The sequence below is a fragment of the Neophocaena asiaeorientalis genome, unplaced genomic scaffold (genome assembly GCF_003031525.2).
Source record: "Neophocaena asiaeorientalis asiaeorientalis breed wild unplaced genomic scaffold, Neophocaena_asiaeorientalis_V1.1 scaffold251, whole genome shotgun sequence".
Taxonomy (NCBI): Eukaryota; Metazoa; Chordata; class Mammalia; order Artiodactyla; family Phocoenidae; genus Neophocaena; species Neophocaena asiaeorientalis.
In genome coordinates, this window is record NW_020173377.1 from 8,557,073 (window position 1) to 8,575,281 (window position 18,209).

Here is an 18,209-nt window from a genome sequence, read left to right on the forward strand (position 1 = left end):
GGCCTGATATCTCCCCTCAAGGATCTTGTTATAATAAAATTGGTGAAATAAGGCATGTATATCTTAAAATTTTAATAACAATAAAGTGCTGTAATAATAAAATATTTAAGTAGCAGTACCAGATAATAATAGAAGTGACGGCCTAAGGCTGCGAACCATTCATTTAATTAATTGTGTACACAGTAGCCACTTTGGGTGCTCAGGGAAGAGCATGGAAGTGGAGAAAAAGGGACCATGGAAGAGGAGGGATGTATAGCCTGAGCTGAGGAAGATTTGCAAAGGAAGAGTTAGATAGATTTCCAAAAAAAAAAAAAGGACCCAATGAAACATACTTGAAGGATAACAGAACCAAGGAGCCAAGGGAATGGGGTCATGGGGACACAAAGCCATGAATGAGTGTCTCTGCATAAAGCACCTTTATGCTTCCCCCTTAGATATATTCATATGCCATTTATGGAATTCCCAACAGCAATGTAACCTTGTATTAATAATGAAGGGTTTTTACTAACCTTATAAATTTTACTATACCTTGTTGGGGGGTGGGGAGGGAGGACAAACAAACAGAAATGTGGGCATGTCAAATGGCAACTTGTAAACTTCACTATTCATTGTATAGGAATTAGCACTTCTGGTATTGTTAACAGCAACTTGTAAAGTTCACTCTCGCTTAGAAAATAAAAATGGAATGAAAGGTACTGCTTAGAAGAAGCATAAATTTCAATCTCCATTGCAGGAAAATAAGCTCTGATTACGCTACATAGTTCATACACCTCAATGTGCCAAACACTTGTTTTATTATACATTCATGTATAATCAGCTGGTTTTCCAGCAACAGAGAATGAAACTTACAAGTTGTTGTTTAACTTTCTTTTAAATGTATTTTCCTTCCTTCTCCTTTTTCCTCCTCCATACCCCCAAAACATAATATGAACAACGGGGTTTCTGAATGTTACCACTCATTAATTCCTTTTATAACAATGATTAAGACAATTTTAAACATTGTTCTTGGGCTTTATGCTATCACATATAATAGAGAATGACATAGTTTTGGGTCATACATTTCAAACAATAGCTTTTTAACTTGTTGGGGGTAGAGAGAGCTTTTAAAAAGTTAATAATAAGCATCATTAATAGCCTTTAATTTCTATTTGTTGTTGAAAAGGACCAGGCCTCTGACTCCAGAAGCTCCTCAGCATTTTCACAAATGCACCCATCAGAAATTCAGAACCAGTGCATTTGAATGATTTTACCATTTATTAAAACAAGTTTCTTTTTCTTGTTTCTTTTTTCTTTTCTTTTTCTTTTCTGACTTTATCTTACAGTTCTAGAGGCCAAGTACAAAAATCAGGGTGTGGGTGGGCAGGGCTGGTTCCTTCTGGTGGCTCCAGGGAGAATATGTTCCTTGGCTCATGGCTCCTGCCGGCACCTTCCAATCTCAGATTCTGCATCTGCCTCCCTCTTATGGGGACCCTGTGTGACACCCGGCCCACCAAGATACTCCAGGACCACCTCAGGATCCCACATGGACATCTGGGAGGGTTATTCTGCCAACCACACTACCTCTCCCCCACCCCACTTCCCTGCACCCTGTATACGAGAGGGGCCTCCACCACACTAATCAGAGGCCCTCAAGCCCAGCAGCCAAGAGCCCTGACCCTCATGGGGACTTAGGACAGGGAAAGCAAAGTGTGTCATGTTCCTAAAGAGAGTAAGACACAGGCCCGGCGGCCCGTCTGTGTCGGCACCTGTCCGCCGGGCTCACAGCGCTTCCTCAGCACGGGCAAGGCGGGCCAGCCGTGCCAAGACACCTGCCAGGTCAGCGGTCTTGCCCAGATTGACGTAGGTGTCCGTGCAGATGCGGTGGAGGCTAAGCCAGTCGGACAGCAGCTCAGAGAGGAGGTGCACATGCTTCTCCATCTCCCAGGGGCTCGTGGCCGTGCGGTAGCTGCCCACCACCCTGGTGCAGGCCATCTCCATGCTGAGCGCTGGCTTGTGCTCTGACCTGAAGACGCTGCGCAGCACGCAGGCCACCTCAGGCAGCCGCTCGAGCCCCTGCAGCCGCTGCTCCTGTTCCAGGCGCCGGGTCATCTGCGCCAGCTGCTTCTGCACCTCCTGGGCCGGATCCGCTCCAGCAGGACCTGGGACATCCCCTTCAGGGCGGCAGGCGGCATGGCGGCAGGGTGGCTGGCAGTGCCGGGCTGGGGAACCAGGGGCTGCTAGGCTCGGCCGTGAGCTGGGCCAGGTCACTCAGAGCCTTCTCCATCCTGGATGACACCAGGCTGCGGGCACCGGCCAACACCTCCTGGGCAGTGGCCAGCTTCTCCACGGTGGGCGGCTGGGGCAGCTTGGCCAGCTCGATGTAAGGCACTTCGTCCACATTGAAGCGGGGGTGCCAGCGTGTCAGCTGGTCCTCAGGAACCTCCATGGGCGGCGGGGGGTGGGGGGGGTTTCAGGGAGGCCAGGAAGGCCCTGTGATACTACTGGACACGGGCTACCAGATTCTGGCTGAAGGTCTGGCACCACCGTAGCAGGCGTGATGCCGTGAGCTGGGGAGCCACACTGCCAGCCTGCTGGTCCAGCAGCGGCTCGATGGTGAGCTGGTAATCAGACCTCCTGCCACCGTCCTTGAATGTGGCGGCGTAGCGCTCCTGGCGGAAGCAGTAGGAGCCAGGGTACATGGTTTTGATCTGGCCCACACTGTGCTCCTCAAAGCGCTTCTGCATCATGTCCTGGACTCCCTGCTTGACCTTGGCGAAGGTCACAGTCTCAGAGCGGTTGTACAGCATGCCCACGATGGTGTCCATGCTGCAGAACATCTCGGCCAGCACCTGGTACTTGTAGGGCAGCACAAGGCCCGGGGGCCCCTGCTGGGCCAGGGCGAGGAAGCGCTGATAGGCAGGCATCTGCTCACCACGTAGTCCCGCTGGGTGCCCCTTGTCCTCCGGTGCTCTGGGTTCCCCAGCATTCTTCTGTGCACTTGCCTTCAGCTCCTGGACCCGTGCCCCCAGCTTCTGTGCCCACTGCAGGCAAGACTTGAGCTCAGAAAGGGTGACCTTTGAAGGGACCTTGTGTCCTCCTGGCCTGCCAGTCAGGATCGCTGACCAGCTGAGAGGGTGGCCTTTGTCTTCTTGCTTTGGGGAGAAGAGTGCTCTGGGGAGCCAGGGACAGCTGGGGAACTAGGGCCAGAGACTGCATTGGCCAGCAGCCGCAGCCTCCTGCACCGGGGTGGAGCAGGCTCATCGCTCTGGGGCTCGGCGGGTTGGGCCCAGCCGGGGCCGGGGCGCGGGGCTCAGGGTGCACCAGACCGGCTTGGTGCGTCTAAGGGGTGGTATTTAAATCTTCGGGAAGACCCTGACGGGCAAGACCTGAAAGTGGAGCCCAGTGACACCATCAAGAATGTGAAGGCCAAGATCCAGGATAAAGAAGGCATCCTCCCTGACCAGCAGAGGCTCATGTTTGCAGGCAAACAGCTGGAAGACGGCCGCACTATTTCTGATTACAACATCCAGAAAGAGTCTACCCTGCACCTGGTCCTCTGTCTAAGGGGTAGCTGTTAATTATTCAGTCTTGCATTCATAATGCCCAATGATGGCATCACTCTGCACATGGCACTGCGCCATGGCGGGAGCAGCGAGGCCCCAGCGGTGGGACCACAAGCAGAAGTGGAGACGCGTTTCCCGCTGATTTTCTCGCTGCACCCTGGTCCCGCCCCCACTCTGGGCGGAAACAATTGGCACAAACAAATTTCTAAATAGTTCTCCTGGACAGGAAGGACCCGAACCTTGGAAGAAAGTGGTAGAGCTATATTCTGTGGAGTCATGGCAAGCAATAAAGGAATAAGGGGAGTTGCCACCTCATTACTAAAAGTGTCAGTGCAACGATATCCTAATAAAAGGTGTTCTAACAGAAATTATAAGAAAACTCTCAAAAGAGAAGTCAGGTGCAATACAGCAGAGAATCAAGCAAAGACATCTTTATGTAAGAGGGGAGTAAAAACATACAAATATACCACCCCTATAATTTTCTTAACTTATAATTTTTGAATAGATGATACATCCAAGAAGTAATTAATTGAAATAATACCAAAGTAGCAATGTACATTGAAAAATGTCTTCTGACCCATGCTTTTAAAAATCTCTTATGCAGTCTTCAACATATGGATATATAAATATATATACATACACTTTACATTTCTATGACCACAAATAATAGCATATTCTAACCCTTCTTTCACTTAGAGATGGTTCTATATAGATACAGGCTTTATAAAGGCTTAACTATATTACAGTGCATAAATATTCCATAATTTATTCACCTAATCTATTTCTTGGACATTTAGACTATTTTAAATCATTCGTTATTAAACAAAATGCCATGATGAATATTTTAGTACAGAGATTTTTGTGCATCTAGTGACTATATTTCTTTTTTTTTTTTTTTTTTTTTCGGTACGTGGGCCTCTCACTGTTGTGGCCTCTCCCGTTGCAGAGCACAGGCTCCGGACGCGCAGGCTCAGCGGCCATGGCTCACGGGCCCAGCCGCTCCGCGGCATGTGGGATCCTCCCAGACCGGGGCACGAACCCGTGTCCCCTGCATCGGCAGGCGGACTCGCAACCACTGCGCCACCAGGGAAGCCCTAGTGACTATATTTCTAAAATAAATTACTAGAAATGAAACTGCTAGGTCAAAGGGTTGTGTGAATTTTATTTTGATAGTTATGGCCAAATAACTTTCCAAAGACAATGTACCAATTTATACTTCCATTCATGATACCAATATATCTTGCATTGAAGGAATTCCAAAATATCCAAAAGTTCACATCATTTTTCTGCCAATTGATCCATTCCCTCTGAAATGGGGGTTGGGGGTAAATATCATCTACTTTTGCTTGTAAGTATAGGCAGGTTATAATTATTATTAGCCAAGATTCAAGGCTATATCATTACCTACCGCACCGCTCTCTCCTCACTGTGCTATAATTCTAACTGGTCATATAGATCTTTAATTTGCAGATCTCCCCAGAATACAGATTATCTGCATTCTGCAGACATCTGCAAAAAGCCATCCACAAGTGCATATTTCATGGCTGAATATTTTTACATAACATCAGCTGGAGCCCATCATTCCAGTATTCTCGCCACGTATCACAACCTGCTCTATTATATCAATAAGCAGCTTCAATTAGTCATTTTCTCCCCATGGTGACGACAGCTATAATAGCGTGCAGTGGTCTGATGAAGTTTGTAATACAAAGTACAGATGGGGATATTAGAAGGAAGAGGATACAAAATTAGAATAGCATAAAAAAATTCCACCTCCCAAATAGTTATTTGGGAAATGACACAGTATTCAAGAACGAATACAAAAATGCAATTACTTTTGAAAAAGATGGATAAATAAATTCACCACAGGAACACATTCTTGCCCCACATAGAACTCTGGTTTTTATTGACTAATTAGTCATTAAGTGTTATCCCAAAAGCAAGTATAAATAAAAGAATGTTTGGTAAATTGAACAAAAACTTGCCTTAAATAGAATTATAAGATGAAAATAAATACCAACGGAGAACGCTGCTTTGAAAGCGTTGTACAGTAGTAAATAAATTAGAAGGCATAAACACAGTTGGCTCTCCTCTCAGAATTTTTCCTAATCCTTCCAGTTCTCACTTTGTCCACTACTATCACTGGGCTCCAAGCCACCCCTACCATATCTGGCATAGAGCCATGTCTTCCTAACTGACCACCTTTTCAGCCTCTTCTATTCAGAGCAGCTGAAACTATTACTTTTTAAAAATATAAATCAGATCATGTTATGTCTTTCCTTTCAGTTCTACTGTAGTTTCTCTCACAATAAAAATCTAAAAGCTTCACCATGGCTGAAAACGTCCTATGCAATCCAGTCCTGCCACCTCTTCAATGACATGTCCCACTGCTCCCTTCTCATCCCCACACTGGCCTCCAACAAGCACAGTCCCAACTTAGGTCCTCAGGCCTTACTATTGCTTCTAGCTAGGATGCTTGCCCCTCAAATATTCATATGTACCCCCTCCTCTTAACTTTAATCACATTTGTCCTCAAATGTCACCTCATCAGAGAGGTATTCTTTGACTACCCAATCCAAAAAGCAACCCAAAGCTCTAACAATGCATGCTGATTTACATTCCTTACACCACTTACTCCAGTTTACATTACATTATAATATGCATATGTGTATCAATTTATTATCTTTACCTCCTAGATTCTAGAATATAATTTCTACGAAGGCAAGAAGAAGCAAAAATACAAATTGTGCATCCCAGACAGACACAAAATCATGCTGTGATTGTGAATTATATCCATAGTTGTTAAAACATCATTTAACTTACTTACAAATTCATTCAACACAGCAAACATTTAATGAACTTCTAGTTACATATGGGACTATTATATATTCTGTTTATAATATGCATTATATTACATAATATGTATTATATGTTATGTATATGTAAATATATATAGTATATAATTTAATAACATATACATATAATATAAATATTATATATAAATAATATATATTATATGATGTAATACATATTATAAACAGAATATATATTATATAATGAACATTTAATTAATATGGGGTTCCAGAAGCACAGGTCCCAGTGTCTATTCCTGGAGACAGAACTTTACAGTGTTTAGGAGACAAGACACAAAATATGAGCTATTGAAATACCAGGTCAAAACATTAACAATCAGAAGCCAACATAAGTAGGGCAGATAATAAATGTCAGGAAGTTCGGACGAGAGACTTGTGTAGGCTAAGAGGGTGAAGGAAAGTTTCAAAAAGAAAGATGGAGAGGATCAGGAAAAGGAAACTAGAAGGAGGAAAGCATTCTGGTTAAGCTCACAGCATAGGGAAAAACAGATTATACCAGTGATCCTCAGACTTCAGGGCATGGAACCCTGGTGCTAGATGGTCACTGACAGGACAAAACAAAGACTAATAAAGTTATGTCCCTTTCAATTCTCTTTCAATCTTTCTAATTCATCCAATGAGAAATATTAATTAGTGCTAACATGTCAAAACACCTTCCTAACACTTGGCTACGACGAATAGCATCATTTTATTTTTGTTATATTCCCCTTTAAAGTTTCATTCCCTTATTTATTGTAATGGATTTTATTTTCCATTTATGGAACACTATGTGAGTTTCTTTATATATAAACTCATTTAAGTAAGTAAAATGAGCTATTTTAAAGCCAGACATTAAACCAATCCTGGACCAGGTGGCTGGGACACTACCTGCCCAGACACAGCAGAGCCCAGCTTTAAAGTAAGCAAAGGGTGCTCAGCGGAGAAAAGCTGAAAGGGAAACTCTTGTCAAAACACAAGAGGCCTCATGGCAGGCTAAAGATTTTAGAAAATATTATGTAGGCCTGTTTTCCAACTGGTTACAAATTCCTTGGAAACATGCCCTTTGCACAAGAGTGTGGCATGCCTCTCATTTTTAAGACTGCATGAACTATGACAATCGTCAATTCCATTATAAAAAGTTAAAGACAAAGTAGAAAAAAGCTAACATTACTCCATACTGTATGAGAAATATAAAAGCACAACCATAACTACAGTTTTAATTTAAAAAATTTTTGTCTGTATCAATAAGGATCTGGGCAGAAACAGAGTATACACAAAACACCCAACTGGGGTAAGCTGCAGAACTTTTTACAAAGGTGTGGTAATGGTGTGGGGAAACCAAGGGTTAAGGCAGTATGTGGAGTTAAGGGAGGAGCCCATTTATAAAGCCAACAGAGAAGAACCTCCCAGGCACAGAACTGAGTAGAAAGTGGGTATGAAGGGATAAACGGAAGATACCCAGCCCAAAAGTAAGGCTATTTCCAAATACCTGCTGGGTATTTATTTACTACTGTCTAATCACTAGCTTTAGGTTGGGCTTTGGGCTACAGAGATTGAGTGTAGACAGGCTGGACTTAAACTTCAGCTTGCCACTCATCAGCTATGTGAGTTTCTTATGACACTGAACTTAGTTTTTCTGATGAAATGGGGGACAATAGCAGTATTCACCATAAGGCTGGTGTGAGAGAAAATGAGTAAATGTATATAAAGCACTTAGCATACTTTGCCTACAATAAATGTGTTGTGCACGTCGGGGGGTGGGAGAGGGTCAGGTCAGCCACCAAAATGTTTGAGAGAAACCTACAGGAGGAAAACTTAAAATTGTGGAAATTCTCAATTTAAATTCCATTAACTTAATACTTCATATGACTTGGCCAAAAAACCCCACATAATTCTATTCTATTGATAAAATATCTGCAAGGCCTACAAAGCAGGAAAATTATCTAAACTAGTAGAGGCAGGTAGGGGTGATGGTGGTGGCAGCAGCAGGGAGTGGACAGTAAAGACTTCCTGGAGAAGGCAACATTTAAAACGAAACCAATCTGAAGCCAAAGAGGAGTCAGCTAAAGAAAGAGGTGGGTGAAGAGGGAGCAGGGGGCACTCCAAGTGCCAAGGCCCTGGAGAAGAGGAAACATTACAGGTTTAATGAACCAAATGATCTAGACATGAAAGAGTAAAGGGAGCTTGGGGAAGACTCTAGCTGGAGAGGTAGAACTCTCAGCCATGCTTAAAGAGTTTGAATCATACTTTTTGTGAGGGCAGTGAGAAACCTCTGAAGGGTTTTAAACTGGGAAAAGACATAATCCCATAATCAGACTGTCATAGTTAGAAAACCACTGCTAAAGGGAACGGAGAGCCATTGAAGAGTTTTGAGTCAAGGACTGGACAAGAAAAATGGTGTTTCAAACTTACTTTTCATCATTTTAGTGAATGCCTAAAACTAAAATTGTTGTAAAATGTTATAAAAATGGTTTACAAATGTCACACATAACTTTTCCTTGGCTTAACTATACATGTGTGTTCATTCAATAACTCATGTACATTCATTAAGACATTTATTGAGCACCTAATATATATACCAGGAATTGTGCTTAAATAGGGACAGGAGAAGAAAACTCACAAATAAGCAGTATAAAAGTGCTTAAGATTTGAGAGGCAAAGGACATTTCTGAGTGGTGGGTAAAATTCCTAAGGTGGGAGCAAGCAGAGTGCATGTGATAAAACATATTCCAGAATGGTTAGAATATACAGTGCATGGGCAGTGTTGAAACACTCATTCAATAAGAATTTAGTGAGTACCTACTATGTGCTAGCATTGTACAGCCATTGGTGACACAGTGATGGACAAGAAAATGCTTAAAATATGACAAGATAACTTTTATCATTGCAGACAACACTAGGTTGATTATCAAGAGTACGTGAGGAAGAAAAACAGAAAAGAGCAGTGCCTTAATTTAAAGACGCTTGGAGTGGCAATAAAACATTTTTAATTAAAACTTCTCTACTGAGAATAGACAATCTTTGAAAGCCTGTGTAAATGAATTACATACAAATATACTAGTGATATTAGAGCTTTTAAAATGACATTATAACTTCTGAAATGTCAAATAACTTTGAATGTCAAATGTTACCCCCTCCATCAAAAAAATTACAATCATGGGGCTTCCCTGGAGGCGCAGTGGTTGAGAGTCTGCCTGCCGATGCAGGGGATACGGGTTTGTGCCCCAGTCCGGGAGGATCCCGCATGCCGCGGAGCGGCTGGGCCCGTGAGCCACGGCCGCTGGGCCTGCGCGTCTGGAGCCTGTGCTCCGCAATGGGAGAGGCCACGGCAGTGAGACGCCCGCGTACCGCAAAAAAAAAAAAAAAAAAAAAATTACAATCATGAATTGTCCAGCTGATCCCAAATCAAAGCAACGTACTTAAAAGGGGAATGCCCATTCTTTACACTGATTAGAAGAAATGTCTCAAATGTGGTTAAATCTTTGGTTTGACTTCACAGAATCTTGATGCTGATACAGACCCAGGAAGTCAGCTAAGGTCCATTTGGGGCAGCTTGAGAAGGGGAGAAAATGTGTTCCCTGCCTAACACGAACTTTTCCAACTCAGCCCCTGATCGTGCCAAGACAACACAGTGTAATAATGGTAATTTAATAATGCCGTCCCCTGGGCTCTGCCCAGATTAGAAGGCTCGGGGAAATAAATGAGGCTTGCAAGCCAAACAGAGGGAAACTTCTCCAGGCAGTGCCTGCAGCAGGGAGATAGCTGGTAATGAAATATCCGCAGTCTCCATTCTTTATACGAGAGGTAAACATTAAAAGGGAGTCAGGAAAGGTAAAGCTCTCAAAATGGAAATAAATAAATAAGCTCACCTGCCATGATGAGATCTCTGAAAATGACTTGGAAGGACTGCCCAGAGATTTTCCCAGGGGATGTGGTAAAGTATCGAGAGACATCAAGGGAGGTAATTATGTGCTTGGGCACATTTGCTGGATAAACTGGCCTCCTTACCTTCAACTTCCCGTGTGGGCACCAGATACAGAAACCATGTTTAAACTACACTGCGTTCTCTCTGGCTTTTACCATAAAAAGGAAATAAAAGTGTATTCTGGGGGATTCCCCTGGTGGCACAGTGATTAAGAATCCGCCTGCCAATTCAGGGGACACAGGTTTGAGCCCTGGTCTGGGAAGATCCCACGTGCCACAGAGCAAATGAGCCCATGCGCCACAACTACTGAAGCCTGCGTGCCTAGAGCCCATGCTCCACAACAAGAGAAGCCACCGCAATGAGAAGCCCATGCACCACAACGAAGAGTAGCCCCCGCTCGCCGCAACTAGAGAAAGCCCGCGCACAGCAACGAAGACCCAACGCAGCCAAAAATAAATAAATAAACAAATAAATTTATTTCAAAAAATGTGTCATGGGTTCTTGGCAAATCAGTCCAGTGTTAGATAGGGACCCATTATCTTTGACCTTCATGTTTTTGCCTCTTCTGACTCATAGAAAATCCTCAAAAACCCTTTAAGGGAAAGATATGTGATGTCTGAGAAATTCTCACTTTCAGAAAAAAGACACCATTTTTGCAGCATAAAAATCATAGTTGAATTCACTGTTCTTTATTTTTTATTTCAACTGGTCTGTTATCTGCTCAAATTTTTAAAATTTACCTAAAATAACAGAAGCTTTGTTTACTGACCGTGTTATTAACATGTGAGGATAATAGCCAACCCTCTCCTTTCTCTGTTTTTCCTCTCAATCACCAAGACAACTCTAACATTCCTCCATCTTAGCTTCTTTATAGAAAAATTCTCACAGGTAACTGCCATCCTCTATCACTTCTGAAACTGGTAATGAAATGTCAGAGGAGGAACAGTTAATTAAAATTGTGGAATCCACTTTGCATCCTCTCACAGTCAATAAAAGTACTACAATTAAGGATACATTTCAACACATGATGTAACTAATATGTCACATTTTTTAATAACATTTGGCTATTAAAAATCAAAAGTCATGAATGTGGGGGCTTCCCTGGTGGCGCAGTGGTTGAGAGTCCGCCTGCGATGCAGAGGACGCGGGCTCGTGACCCAGTCTGGGAAGATCCCACATGCCGCGGAGCGGATGGACCCGTGAGCCATGGCCGCTAAGCCTGCGCTTCCGGAGCCTGTGCTCCGCAACTGGAACTGGTCACAACAGTGACCGCAGGAAAAAAAAAAAAAATCACGAACGTGAACAGAATATTCAGTAAACATCTTGCTACACTGGCCATAAAACTCCTTTCGTTCAACTAGTGCAATAGATTTGATATTGAGATCAATTAAGAAGGTGTTTTCTAGTAATAAACCAAGGAACATGTCTATAATCTGCAAGGAATTTATGGGAATAAAAACTGTACCTGGGGCTTCCCTGGTGGCCCAGTGGTCGAGAGTCCGCCTGCCGACGCAGGGGATACGGGTTCGTGCCCCGGTCCGGGAAGATCCCGCATGCCGCGGAGCGGCTGGGCCCGTGAGCCATGGCCGCTGAGCCTGCGCGTCCGGAGCCTGTGCTCCGCAAGGGGAGAGGCCGCGACAGTGAGAGGCCCGCGTACCGCAAAAAAAAAAAAAAAAATGTACCCGAATATCCCACACGGGCTTACCCGAGCTGTTATCTTCAACAAGATTTCCTCACACTCTCAGCTTACTCCATAAACATTTAAGAAAGAAATGGTACAGAACAGCAGCTGAGAGAGTTCAGGCTCTGGAGTGAAATGTGGTGTTTCAACCCTGCCTCTGCTACTTTCTAAACATGAGACTGTAATCACTTGGCTTTATTTCTTGGAGTCTCAGTTTCCTTATCTGCAAAATGGAGAAAACACTCTCTACTCTTAGGGCTGCTGTGAGGATTAAATGAGATAACATACATGAAGCATTCTGAATAGTGACTAGGACCTTGTAAAGGCTGCATAAATATAAGCTGTTCCTCTCACTGGACACTTTATTCACTTAATACCTATATTTCCCTAAGGGTCTGGTAATTTAAGAACATTCATATACCTGAAATATATTCATCTGTTTTACACTATTGCACTACTCATTCTTCTACATAAGAATTAGGCAGATGATACTTCAGGGTCCCTTAGTTCCAAATGCTGCCACTCATATTTAGTACAGATATCTGTTAAGCAAAGGAGAATAAAGGAGTCAAATCACCTCAGAAGCTGCTAGTTTCCACCCTTGCTTGTCAACTAACTCCATATGAGTCAAACTACACTCTCCAGGGAGCACTTGTGAAAGTCCCTGATTCATAGAAGTATTTACTTTGGGGTTTGGGGTTTGTTTTCTCAGGTTTATGTCTGGGACAGCTTGCTAAAGCTAACAGTCCAGCAATTTTATTAAACTCTTTTCAATTTCAGCATTTTTTAAAGAGCATATAGAAATCACACTGGCAGTGGCTATTTAAACTTCCCAGTGGATGCTAAAAAAAATAAAAGGACACTTAAATGACCGTTTTTGAGCAGAGCCAACAGCATGTGGCCTAATTATCCAACTACATGAAAAATTCTATGGATTTTTAACCAGAGTATAAGGGTTTGATATGCACAGTTCAGAACGCAAACGGCTACCTCACTGGGGGGATGTAGAACTTTTCAAGTCTAAATATAAGGTCCAGGTATATCGGGGTAAGTTTCTTCTCTGTTTTTCCTTCTGATAACTTCTAACAAATGATAAATGAACAAGATGCTTAGAAACTGATATAGCTAAGCCACTAATGAATACAAGTAAAGAAAATACCATTGTGCTAAGTGCTCTCCATTTATTTCTAATACAACTTTCTGAGGTAGGTATAATCATGCACATTTTACAGATGAGGAAACCAAACTCAGAAAGGGTGAGTGCCCTACCCCAGAGGGCAGGCATCAGAGCTGGTGTCCTGGTTATCCTCTATTTGCCCCTGCAGACCCTTTGTCTGCCCTGTGGTGGCCTCTCCTCTGCAGCCCTCTGAAGCTCTCATGCCTTCCGGCTTCTGTTGGGTTAAGACAGGAGGCAGACAGCTTTCCCTTATTGTCCCTACCTTAAAATCATTACCCCTTTATTTTGTTTCCTTCATCACTTATGTAAACATTAGCATACACTTAGTCATGAATTCATTCAACGATATTTACTGGGAGTCTGTCACGTACCAGACACTCTATTTAGGTGCTGAAATACTGTAGTAAATAAGACTCACGTGGCCCTTGCCCTATTTATTTTCTCTTCCTTTCTTTTCCAACTTAAATATTAAATATAAGGGATTTCCTAAAATCAAATACCATGTCTTCTACAAATCTTTGGGCAGGCCTGGACACATTACGGATGCTCAAGAGTGGATGGATAAAAGAATGATTGATGGATAAGAGAAAATCATCTGAAGTATCTGCAGGACCAGGATAGAAGCTACCAAGCCTAATAAGACTTTTTCAATTCGCAGTAATCGTGCCTCGGATAAACCTTATTGGCTACGATATTACCACTGCACAAAGCTTAAAACTAAGACTTTTTCAATAATTTGCTGAGCAAACCCATAACAGTGCTGCTCGTTACAATAAGAATTAAGAACAATGATGATATCTGGTGTTGATAAAGATGAGGTGAAATGAGCATTATTATAAACCACTGTACTGAGTATGAATCAGTGCTACCTTTCTATATGGCAATTTGCTTAAACTCCACAAGCAAGTGACTCGGCTAACTGGCTTCCAGAAACAAATCCTAGAAGCACAATTAAGGATGAGTCCAAAGATATAGTTATAAGTATGTTATGAATAATTTGAAATTTTAAAAAATGGTAATGACCTAAGTGTTCAGCAACAGTGGATTGGATTAATCTATCCAGGCACATCATATAATGAAATACTACAAATGATTAAACATAATGCCATATCATATATTTCATGACATGAACATATTCGCATTAACTGAAAAAGGAGGATACAAAGTTTTACGTAGAATAACGCAATTTTTCTTTTAAAAAAATTTTGATATAAGAAAAGGGTCTAAAATAGCACTGTCCAATAGAAATATACGTAATTTTAAAGTATTTAGTAGTCATATTTTAAAAAGTAAAAGATGAAAAAAAAGTAAAAGATGAAATTCATTTAAAGATATATTTTAATTAATCCAACATACACAAAATAACAATAGCTTAAATTCTCTTTTTGAAATTTGGTGTGCAGTTTATACTTCTAGCACGTGGTGTCAATTCAGTCTTGCCATATTTTAAATATTTATGAGCCACATGTGGCTAGTGGCTACCAGATTGGACAGTTCGGGTAAGCCTTAAAAGCAGGTATGGAGAGTAGGAATTTGTATGATTTTTACTTTCTTCTTTCGTTTCTCCATCCTTTTACAATTACCATGTATAATTTTGCTGTTGACATATACTACTTCTGTGATACAAAAACAAAGTTGTTTTTAAATATTAAGAACAGAGGTTTTTTTTTCTGTCTCTGGAATGCTTTTTGTCTCATCGTCCCTGCAGTTCACAGACTACCTGCTTCCTAGAATTAGAAAAATGCTCTCCTTTCTTCCCCTCTCTTTATAGAGACTTTGAATAGCTACCTAGCTTCAGCCCTCGGGCAAGTGACTTAAGGATCAAATAGTGTTGCTCTTCAGAGTCACAGCTAAATCAGCCCCTGCTTTCCAGTGATGTGACCCCGAATCTATCGAGACTCCAAGCACTGTTTTAGAAGCTCTCCTGGGCTTGTGGAAGGGCATGGAATGGGACCGGAAAGCACTTAATTTGAGGTTAATTAAATAGTGATGACAAGCCTTAATCTCCAACTTGTCATCAGATTGTAAACACTGATCGCAGCTGCAGCCATCTGCAATAAACCTATTGAGAGAAATCTTGACCAGAATGAAATGAGTATGTTGATTACCCAGATGAAGCTGAGAGAGATGAGATCAGAGAAATCCAGGCTCTTGTTATACCAGGAGAAAGGGAGACCCGAAAGGAGAGAAATCAGAGGAAAATGTGTCAAATCTGATTCCTTTACAGTCCTACCAAAAAAACCTAAAAAATTACTGGACCCCAGGAGCCTGGAGGATGAGAGAAATAAAGGTGAAGATGTAAATCCATTGGACTGAGGACCTGAAAGAAACTGAAATAGCTCTGTCACTATTAACACCTGATGGATTTCTGTGGAAAATATGTCTGAGCCACGTGCATGTGCTGTGGCCTCTGGACCAATAGCTATACCAGGGGAAGTGAACTACAGCAGGAGTTTCCCAGTTACAGGTCAGGCACTTCACATATAATTTACCTGATAATTCTCTCAATTATTTTATAAGGTATTATTATTTTTTCCATTTTAAAGAAGAAAACGCTAAATCTCAAAGAAGTACCTACCTCACAGAAGGCCATGCAAAATATGGGTTGAACCTGGATTTGAATACAGACTAACTCCCTCACGTAAGCTCTAAACCTCGGGCAGCTCTGCCTCGAGCTTTGCAGCTTTGCGGTAGTGGTAAGGAAGTGATCAAGGTGAAAGAATACTAAAGTTCATGAGGAAGATGGAAAGAAAAGAGCAAAAATTCCCCAAAGAGGATCTAACTAGTAAGTTAGGTGACCTAATGGAAATCTGCAAGGTGGGTGAACATTCCGGTACCACTGTTCTCAGTGTACCTTAAAAGTGCCGTTTCTGGCCTCACTGACATGGAGAACACATCCTCATTCTTCAAGACTCAGCACAGGTCAATCCGCACCTCGTCTGTGAAGCCTTTCCCAAACCTCCTGGTGAGACCAGCACTTTCTTTTTATATTAACAAAGTGGGAGGCATTAGGAAGGCGATAACTTCAGTATAGTTGGCTGGACACCATGTCACATGTAAAGAAAGTTAGGAAGGAGAATCTGAACCTAAGGATGAGAAAAACTGAAGTAAAAGAACCACGATAGTTGTCAAATAGTTAATGGATTAAGATGTATGGTTTAAATCTATGTATTCTTCCCTGAAGCCTTTTTGGAGTAAGATAAAACATTCATTCCTTCATTCATTGCCTAGTTTATGACACTGCTAGTGAAAATAGCAGTGAGCAAAACCAGACACAATTCTGCTGTCAGGATACATGCATCTAACAGGGATAACATGTTCATAATAAAAAGATCACAGAAATATATGGAAAACTGTGATACATACTCCAAATAATAGGTAAATAAGATGTGATGATTTTGTTCAAGACACAAAACTGGAATCGATGAAGAGATTTTGCAGGGAAATAAGCTTCAGTTCATTATTTGGAAGAACTTTGAAATAATCCACACATTCCAGAAATGACCCCATGAATGAGTACACTTCCCCCTCCTGACATTGGACAGGCCCAGGCTGAGGCCGGAGAACAAAAGGGTCCAGTGCCAGACAACTTCGCAGGTCTCTTTCAGCTCTTAGAAACTATGATTCCATCATTCTAAAGAAAATATTGTCTCAGATGGTAATTAGAATTTGATAGCTTGAATTTCCAGGAGACTCAGGAAATTTGTGCAGAGAAGAATCATTTTCTGTACATAGAGGGGAGTCAAGCAAAATTGAGTCTCCTAAACAGCACTGATATACCTCTGTTTTACGTACTGCCCTGGAAGCTTTGTGAGTACAGGGGCCCATGGGCTTGCTCATCACTGACTCATCACTGCATGGCACATAGCACATACTAAATATTTGTTAAATGAACAAATAAATACAGTACTAAAATGTATCAGCACAAACACACTCACTTATAAAAACTTTCTTCTACTGTTATAGACCTTAAAATTGAACTTCCTTGAATAATTAATGAACATGAACATCAGTCAATCACTTGCTTCCTGATTGATAGCTAGCGTCCCTTGTCCAAGCACTCACTTAGTTCAATTAAAAATTAATAATTTTCCATGGAATAAATACACACTACACATAGTACATCAGGGGTTCCACTTTTAATAAGCAATTAAGCAGAGGGGCTAAGAATCTTTTAACTAAGAGAGAACTCCATGAACTTGCCCTTCAAGTTATCATTCACTTACTACCCATTTCTCTTCTAAATTTTTAAATTAGCCAGGAAAAAAGTAGTTCTGAAAACAGAATAAATAACGCCAATATGTTGTCATATTTTGGTTAACATCTGCAGGCGACACAATGTGTTTTTGTTAAACAGTGTGTTTTGTTTGTTTTTATTCCTTCTTTGACATGAAGAATACATTACGGAAGATCAATACAAAACTGAGGCACTGTATGTAAAATGTTAAGGGTCATTCATTGAAAAATTATGAACCATGCTATAGAACTTAGCCAGGTCAGAGCTAAATTAAATTATTGATCCATTCATGTTTCCCCTTTCTATGTGACTATCCCCTGATTTTTTATAACATACAATATTGCCTATATAGCAAATGAGTCATCTTATTCTAGGCCCAGCATGTCTGCTGACTGACAATTTTCTAAAATTAATCATCATATTGTTAGCATTCAGATTTATAAATTGAGCTCCCCTCACATAAACATCTAAATACCCAACATAAAATTTATAAGCTTTTGTAGCATGAACTCAAAGGGAAAGAGGGTAATTTTCACTTTTTTCAATACAAAGAAAAAATGAAATGTTGTTTTTCTTAACACCATTTCACTACTTTATGGTTCTTGGTACATTTCATTGATGAGGCCAAAACGCATTCACTTGACTTTTTAAAAATGACTTAACTGTACTACTAAGCAAAATGATGCAATCAACACTTTGTGAATTGAAGTCTTTTAAATTTTCAGACTTAAATCTTCCTCAAGATGTGTAACATCAAATTCTACAAGCAGTTTTACCAATTGTTTTGGGGATTTC

General features: G+C 41.5%; 1 protein-coding gene and 2 pseudogenes across 9 annotated transcripts in view; all 3 read right to left on the bottom strand.

The window, feature by feature from the left end:
* Positions 1-18,209, bottom strand: part of FHIT (fragile histidine triad diadenosine triphosphatase) — a 1,420,480-nt gene that overhangs the window by 1,100,701 nt on the left and 301,570 nt on the right. The gene's annotated exons all lie outside the window — the stretch shown is intronic.
* On the bottom strand, positions 1,759-3,430 carry LOC112400519 (DNA replication factor Cdt1 pseudogene; annotated as a pseudogene).
* LOC112400645 (uncharacterized) lies at positions 13,758-13,889 on the bottom strand (annotated as a pseudogene).